Source organism: Prosopis cineraria, unplaced genomic scaffold, assembly GCF_029017545.1.
Source record: "Prosopis cineraria cultivar Desert tree isolate PC_DT_omini unplaced genomic scaffold, ASM2901754v1 PC1, whole genome shotgun sequence".
Lineage (NCBI taxonomy): Eukaryota > Viridiplantae > Streptophyta > Magnoliopsida > Fabales > Fabaceae > Prosopis > Prosopis cineraria.
Genome location: NW_026555332.1, coordinates 36912909 through 36920212, shown reverse-complemented (window position 1 = coordinate 36920212; position 7304 = coordinate 36912909). Strand labels below are relative to the sequence as shown.

General features: G+C 30.3%; 1 pseudogene; it reads left to right on the top strand.

Annotated features, from left to right (window-relative positions):
• Positions 1 to 1830: 1830 nt before the first annotated feature.
• Positions 1831 to 3424, top strand: LOC129313233 (methylecgonone reductase-like; annotated as a pseudogene).
• Positions 3425 to 7304: the final 3880 nt, after the last annotated feature.

Here is a 7304-nt window from a genome sequence, read left to right as displayed (position 1 = left end):
TGATATTTTCATGAGAAGTGAAAAAATTTTTAGAATATCTATTATGTTTTCATGAAAAACAATGACATATTTGAATGTCCATTTCATACAAGTTCTGTGTTAAAAACAAATATTTGAATATTCATTATGATTATTTGAATATAACATGCATTATATGTAACATTTCATAATATATATGCATTTATGATATTTGAGTAACAACATGTGGCATCCATTTAAGTTAAGAATTTTCACAATATCAAGAGTTGTTATTTAAATAAATAAAAATTTTCTTTCATATAATTAAAGTTCAAGTGTATATAGTGTTAAAATCACTACATATGACTAAAGACTCCTATTTTTAGTATTTTAGAATGCTTTTAAGCTAAAAATTTTCAGAATATCAAAAGTTGTTATTCAAATAAATGAAAGTTTTCTTGCATATAATTGAAGTTCAAGTGCTATATAGTGTAAAAATTGCTGCATATGAGTAAAGACCCTTACTTCTAATATTTCAAAATGCTTTCAAGTTAAGAATTTTCATAATATCAAAAGTTTTTATTTGAATAAATGAAGTTTTCTCGCATATAATTGAAGTTCAAGCATATATAGTGGAAGAATCGCTACATGTGACTAATGACTTATACTTTTAGTATTTCAAAATGCTTTCAAGTTAAGAATTTTCATAATATCAAAAGTTGTTATTCGAATAAATGAAGGTTTTCTTATAATTGAAGTTCAAATGCATTTAGTAGAAGAATTGTTGCATATAACTAAAGACCCTTGCTTTTGGTATTTTGGAATGCTTTTAAGTTAAGAATTTTTAGAATATCAAAAGTTATTATTCGAATAAATGAAAGTTTTCTTGCATGTAATTGAAATTCAAATGCATATAGTGGAAAAATTACTGCATATGACCGAAAACCTTTACTTATAGCATTTTAGAAAGTTTTTGAGTTAAAGATTTTCATAATATCAAAAGTTGTTATTCGAATAAATAGAAGTTTTTTTATATATAATTGTAGTTCAAATATATATAATGAAAAAATTGCTACATATGATTGAAGATCCCTACTTCTAATATTTAGAATATCCATATAAAATAACCATTTACGTTTTTAAAATATTCATATGTGTTTTTAGAATATCCTTTAATGTTTTTTATAAAAAAAGAGAAAATTTTCAAAATATATATTTGTAATATTCAAATAACAACTTGTAATATCCATCTAAATTAAGAATTTTCAAAATATCAAAAAATATTATTTGAATAAATGAAAGTTTTCTTGCATATAATTGAAGTTCAAATACATATAGTAAAAGAGTCCCTGCATATGATTGAAGATCTCTACTTCTAGCATTCAAAATTGACATATTGATGCTAAAAACCTTGTATTAAGTGTTGACATGAAATTATTGACAGCAAAAGACCTTATGACATAATGACAACGAAAGGCCTTGTACGACATACTGATAGTTAAGGACATTGCAACTATTGCTTTATTTTTAATCATTAAGGGCATTTTTGTCATTTAGCCATCAGCAATATTGTTAGGACCTCAATATTAAATATCTCCGAACTCCTTTTGCAACAACTAATTTGATGAAGTCTTTTATGGCAATTTTCCCTTTATTTTTTGTCCTTCAAAGTTCAGATATGTATTGTGAAGTTGTGATATAAACTAAGCCCGTTGTATCCCAACTTTATCACAATATCATTTGCCCTCTTCGTTATAAAATGGAAATTTAGAGACCAACTACTACAGCCAATACCTTTCCTCAAATCTCCACAAATATACAAGAGCAAGTGCCTACAATTCCAAGTCACATTATACAGGAGGAGGAGAAAACATGGAAGCAACGAGAATGCCATGTGTGATATACTAAATTCAGGCCACAAAATGCCAGTTCTAGGCTTAGGAACATCAGCAGATTATCTTCCTCCAAATGACACCCTAGTCTCCATCTTCATGGATGCTATTGAAGTGGGTTATCGCCTTTTTGGCAGCGTTCCCGTCTTAGAACAGAGCAAGCCATAGGACAAGCTGTGGCCAAAGCTGTGAAGAAAGGTCTTGTAAAGAGTCGTTATGAAGTTTTCATCACTTCAAAGCCATGGAATACAAATGCACATCCTGATCTTATTCTCCCATCTCTCAAAAACATGCTAAAGTGACTACTATCTCTTTCCTTTAGCTTGTTTAGATTATTCTACGAATAGTGGGTTTGTGTTTCTGCTTCTCTTTTTTTTTTTTTTTTCACTAATTGCTGTCAACTGATCAGAAAACCAGGGATGGATTATGTGGATCTTTATCTAATACACTGGCCAGTAAGACTCAGACATGGCTTGCAAAACCCTTTGAAATTTTCAAAGGAAGATTTTCTTCCCTTTGATATGGAAGGGACGTGGAAGGCCATGGAAGAGTGTTACAGATTGGGCTTAGTAAAGTCCATTGGAATATGCAATTATGGAATCAAGAAACTGACCCAGCTCCTACAATTTGCCAGAATCCCTCCTGCAGTTCTTCAGGTACCCGTGATTATGCGATATAGCCTAATGATCGGTTAGTGTATTGGCATTATGAACATAATGGTCTTGAAGATGATCTCAACTGGGTTTCAGATAGAGATGAATCCGTCATGGCAGCAAGAGAAACATAGAGAGTTCGGCAAGCAGAAAGGTATTCATGTGAGTGCTTGGTCATCGCTCGGAGCTTATAAGGTATCTTGGGGTTCGGGGGCAGTCATGGAGAGTCCAATCATACAAGAAATTGCCACGGCCAAAAACAGGACCAATGCTCAGGTAACTAAAAATCATGAGCAAGATGAAGACTATGGCTTCGGGAGAACATACAAACTTCCAACTCCCCTTACTTTCTTTGTGCTAATGAAAAGGAATGAAATAATAATTTTCAGAATTACAATCAAATGTTAATGCTTTCTGTGCGTAATTTCAACAAACACCCAGCATGCAATAAACAGATAGGCTTTTTAAATTCAATTGCAAGTAGCTATTTCCATATGAAGAAGACGACAACAAAGTAGTAACGAAGCAAGTATGTGAATATTTCAGGTTGCACTGAGAGGGGCAAACCAACAAGGGTCGAGTGCAATGGCAAAAGGCTTCAACAAGGTGAGGATGAAAGAGAACCTGGGGGATATTTGGTTTTGAGCTGAGCGAGGAAGGCATGGAGAAGATGAAGCAGATTCCACAGCGCAGGCAATACACGGGTGCTATGTGGCTATCTGAAACCGGATCCCACAAGACATTGGAAGAGCTTTGGGAAGGCGACGTTTAATTCTGACTAGTTGCGTGAATGATTAAAGTTTAAATAAACTTCAAGTTGCAATTCCATGCGTGAAGAATTTGTCATAAATTTATATACCAGTACGTGCCAGAACTATGTTAGGTCTTTTTCTGTGGATTGATCTTACATCCAGTGACTAATAATTAAGGAATAAGTGCTTTAAAACCACTGACTATGGTGTAGTACTGACAACTCTATCTTGAATCTCATCTTCAATCTTCAGGCCTTGCAAAAAAAGAAAAACAAAATGCTGCCTGGAATTTTAATTCAGGAAAAAGAAAGAAAGTGGAATTTTACATTTTCTTGGCATCAAATTGAATTCTTGAAAAATGATTTTTTAAAGAAGAGCGTGGAAAATAATTTGCTGAGCTTTACCTCCACTGTCCCAGGAAATTATTTTTGCTGACTGAAATGCCCATTACTTTTTCTTCAATTGTCCATCATCTCCTTCGCTCAACACCACTTCATCTCTTCATCAGGACGCCAACGATCACTACAGTGTTGGACAAAGAGGCACGATTAAAATTTTAAAGTCTTTATCTAGATATGGATCGAATGAACTCATTTAAGTCAAAGTGAATAAAAGAGTTATATTTTAATTCTCTAAACTTGGCGTTTGCTCTCTTCAAGAGTTTGGATCTCAGAAGCCAACAACATAGATCTATTTCCTATACCAATATTCACAAGAACAGCTTTCTAACTCGAATAGCGTGCTAGTGCTCCCAGTATTCATTCTTCTTTGAACATTAGTTTTCCTTTCTATAGGGTGTTTTATAACTCTCAAAGTATTTCTTGCCGTCATAACTTTTCTAACTCTCTTGTACTTCATAAGGGACGTTCCTATCTATATATAGTATATGGATCAAGATTTTCGTCTTTCACTTAAAAGCCCACAAAATTTAATTAAATTTATCTTATAAATTTAATCCATGATATCATATTTAATTGAAATTTATCTTATAAATTTAAATTATAAAACTGACATGATATTCTCTCATATTATGTTAGTTATTAAATTTAATCTATCATATAAAATTAAATTTAAAACTAACATAATATAATATAATATAATATATATCACATATACATATTATATTATATATTCGTATATATGAATATATATATACATATATATTTTAAAAATATATATCATATATATATAATTATATTTTATATTTTATATTTCATATAAATATATATATATGTATATTTATCAAATAAATATTCAAAATATATATATATATATATATATAATTCATTCACCCTATATTACATTCATTGAATCTAGACATATTTCAGATTCAATGAACTTATACATTATAGCTCAAGTTAGACTATTCTTATGTGCAACCCTATAGGTCCATATGAAATTGACAATATGCTAATTATGCTATTAGCTCACAAGTCACAAGTGACCTCTAACAAAACATTGCAACTACTCAATTTACATAGGGATCAATGATCCAATGTAACCTATCATGCAACCGCATTACATCCTTTTGTCATGCGATATATCAGTCAAGTATGAGACATAGAATTGTCATTCTTCTTTATCTGACCGTTACTTTCTCGATTTCTGAGTGGACTGACAGTAGCAATGAAAAAAAAACCTTTTTCATTGTAGTATGACCATACTTTTTTTCAGTCTTACTCATCGAGGTCCCAGTAATATCTCTTACTTAGTATGAGGGATAAATTTCATCTTAATCACTTATATTCCTTTACATGAATATCATTAAACTCAATCCTAGCCTTTATGATCACCCGATCAAAAGTGACTTTTGACTAAGTCAAAGTTCAGTAATCATCATGTAGGAATTCATGATGATCTCAAGTCAAAGGATTTAGTGATATATTTACATATGAGATAAGCTTATAACTTGTACAATGCATCTTTCTCATAGCGGGTTGGTCTAGCACCTTGTACTTTTTTAAGTGCCTATGACTTTAATTTGTATCTCTATAATTAATTAAAGTCATATTAGTCTTACTTCATCTATGATCCCTTATAGATGATCGACCAAGGGTATTTAGGATTATCACTATAGTTTGTCTAAGGATATAGTTATCATATTGAACTTGCAATTGATATGATAAGAAAAGAAAAATTCATTAAATAATAATGTATATAATATAATGATTGACTCTAGGGCATAATTTTTAATACACAAATCTTTGAAGCACAACTAGGGGACAAATTTGAATTTGAAGACGAATAAGGATATTTACAATCATTGCCACCAATGCATTCATGATGAATAGGATCAAAAGATTTTTTTTTTAATTAAAAACTCTAAAACAGAGGGACAAAACCAAAGCATCAGAAGTTAAAAACTAATAATTAAACTTATGTTAGCTAAATAATAAGTAAAGCTTTGGATTGATTAGGACAACATACCAGTTCTTCAATCAAAAATTGCAATAGATAAACACAAAGATCATTTAACATTTTATACTCCAATTTATTCCTTTTTTTAGAGTGTATTTTTTCAAAAACACTTCAATTCTTTTCACAACGAGATGAAGATGAAGTTTGATTTAAGAGCCTCCTTATCATTTTTTTTTAAGATTTGGTGACTATCTCCAAACATTATTTTATTTTTTTACCATTCATATGTGGAATTGAGCGCCAAGATATAAGCAAGTAAGAACTATAAGAAGTAGAAAAGGTAAATATAAAAAAGTACAAACTTACTTAACCACAATGTTTTTATAGAAAAAAGGGTAAATGTGTACTTTTACTTTTGAAATATTCTTCGAGAAGTACCCAATACCTTAAACTATTTGGTATAAAATTTTTGGTCATAAAGTAATTAAAACATAGTATTCTTCTCTCCAACATTAAATAATAAACATTACCTGCAATGGCAGAGCTACGACCCTATGTTAAAAGGACAAGATAGTTCAATTTAAAAATTAATTATTAAAAATAATATTTAATTTTTTAAAATTAATTACATTAGGAAAAAAATATAATAACATAAGTAAAATTATACATATTTTTATTTGGGCAAAATATATTGAGATTTTTTTTGGCAAAAATATATTGAGAATGTTGATATAAAGTTTAAATTTGGACCCCAAATATTTTTTATTGAGTCTAGAGATTTCTAAATACTAAAAATATGGGGTGTAAAATTGTAAACTTTTCACGCTATAAGGGTCGTATTTGTCCCCCCACATGAACATGGCTCTGCTATTCATTAATATATGATGTGAGGGAAAGTGGTTTAACTATTTAACAGATATTTGTAAATATTTAATATCATGGTAGAAATACTATATTTTAATTACTTTATGAATTAAAATATTATATTAAATAATGTAAAATATTGAATGTTTATTGGAGAACACTTCAAAAATAAAAATTCACATTTATCTCAGAAGAAATAACCTCTAGACAACTAAAGTCAATTATATCTTAGTAGAGTAGGCTTTTTAGCACAAACTTGATTTTATTAGACGTGATCATTATTTGGTACTTATAATTTTATCAAATTTTTAACCAGGTCATTTTAGTTTTCTCACTAACAATTGATGTAACATCCTAAGTTTTCTCATTAATAAATTATCAGCATTTTCAAAGGTAATTTGATCAATTTAGATGAATTTTTGATTTAGCGAGGGTTATGGAGGCTAATATTGTTTTTGGATCTTTAGATAGCCTTAGAAGAAGACTAAGCCGATGTTTAAACGGGCCATGGCACGGAAGGAAGTTTAAAATTTTGTGAGGCTTTCTGTGCCATGCGCCATGGTAGGCATGTCAATACATCACGGCACACATACAAAATCAACACTTATCAGTTTGCAAAAACAAACGAAAATAGAAGAGATAAATAGAGAAAATGATAAAGCAACAGAGGAGAGCTGGTGGTCTACTAGGGCATAATCTCTAGGCTACTTTAAGGGCATTTGAAGCTTGAATCACCATTAGGTAAATTGTACATTCCCTCCTCTCTTTTATGTAAAAATCTGAGCATTTGGGGTAATGGAGGCTTTAATTTCGGTTCCTTTAGGTTT